We start from the raw sequence: 1,224 nt of genomic DNA on the forward strand, positions 1-1,224 counted from the left end.
ATATATGACGGGCTTCTTTCAGTTTCCGTCTCACAAGGCTTTGGTCGGCCCGTGGCTAATAGTAGAAAACATTTGCCCAAGATACCACTCAGTGAGACTGAACTCGGAATCATGTGGTTGGGAAGCAAGCTTACTTACTGTATAAGGGATAATATTATCAATGAATGAAACAGTCATCTAAATGCTTAAAAGCCCCAGATTAATGTTTTGTTTCCATAGTCAAATATCCTTTAAAATATCCGTAAAAGTCACCACAAACTGCGCTTTCTTGAACACTAGACGTCGATGCACATTTCGAAGGTTAGTTTATTCAACAATATTTCTATTTGGCCTGAAGCCAGGTTGAAAAATTAGCATTAATTCCTAGTCCTGCGAGTAATGCTCGATTAAAAGGCTTGTCGCTTGTGCACAAGTGATAATTCTCTTTCTGCTTCATGTTATGACCATTTGGGGTAATCAGTATTATAGATGTTCTACACTGTAATATTACTCTATACTAGACGTTAATGGAGCAGCCTTTCTACCGATGATAGTCTAGCTACGGAATTGTCAGTGATCCACATTCAACATGAGAGGGAGATATGCGGTTATCTTCTAAAGCGTTTACAACTGCTATAGTGCAATAGTGTATGACGAACGACTCACAAAAAACATGCACAGAAAATTAGCAATGTTTATGCAACCTACATTACAACATTGCTGCATGGTGACAGCTGTTTAGTTTGCTGAGTACTTAGAATGTAAAAATATATAAGTGAGTTCATGGTTGATTGAGTCAAGTGATGTATTTATAAGTACTGTGTGTAAATGAGTTTATTTAACTTGCCGTGTGTGACTGTTTTACGTATAAGAATGTGTGACTATTTTTACATATAAGAGTGCGTGATTATATGTTAATATGTGTATGTGGGTGGGTGTATGTGTGTGTATGCGGTTAAGTGTTTAAGTGCATGTTGAATACATCTGATATAATAAATGAAAATTATAATTTTTAATGATGAAATATATATTCTTTTACTCTTTTACTTGTTTCAGTCATTTGACTGCAGCCATGCTGGAGCACCGCCTTTAGTCGAGCAAATCGACCCCAGATCTTATTCTTTGGAAGCCTAGTACTTATTCTATCGGTCTCTTTTGCCGAACCGCTAAGTTACGGGGACGTAAACTCACCTCCATCGGTTGTCAAGCGATGTTGGTGGGACAAACAGACACACAAACATACAC

Source organism: Octopus bimaculoides, chromosome 2 (genome assembly GCF_001194135.2).
Source record: "Octopus bimaculoides isolate UCB-OBI-ISO-001 chromosome 2, ASM119413v2, whole genome shotgun sequence".
In the NCBI taxonomy this organism is placed as follows: domain Eukaryota; kingdom Metazoa; phylum Mollusca; class Cephalopoda; order Octopoda; family Octopodidae; genus Octopus; species Octopus bimaculoides.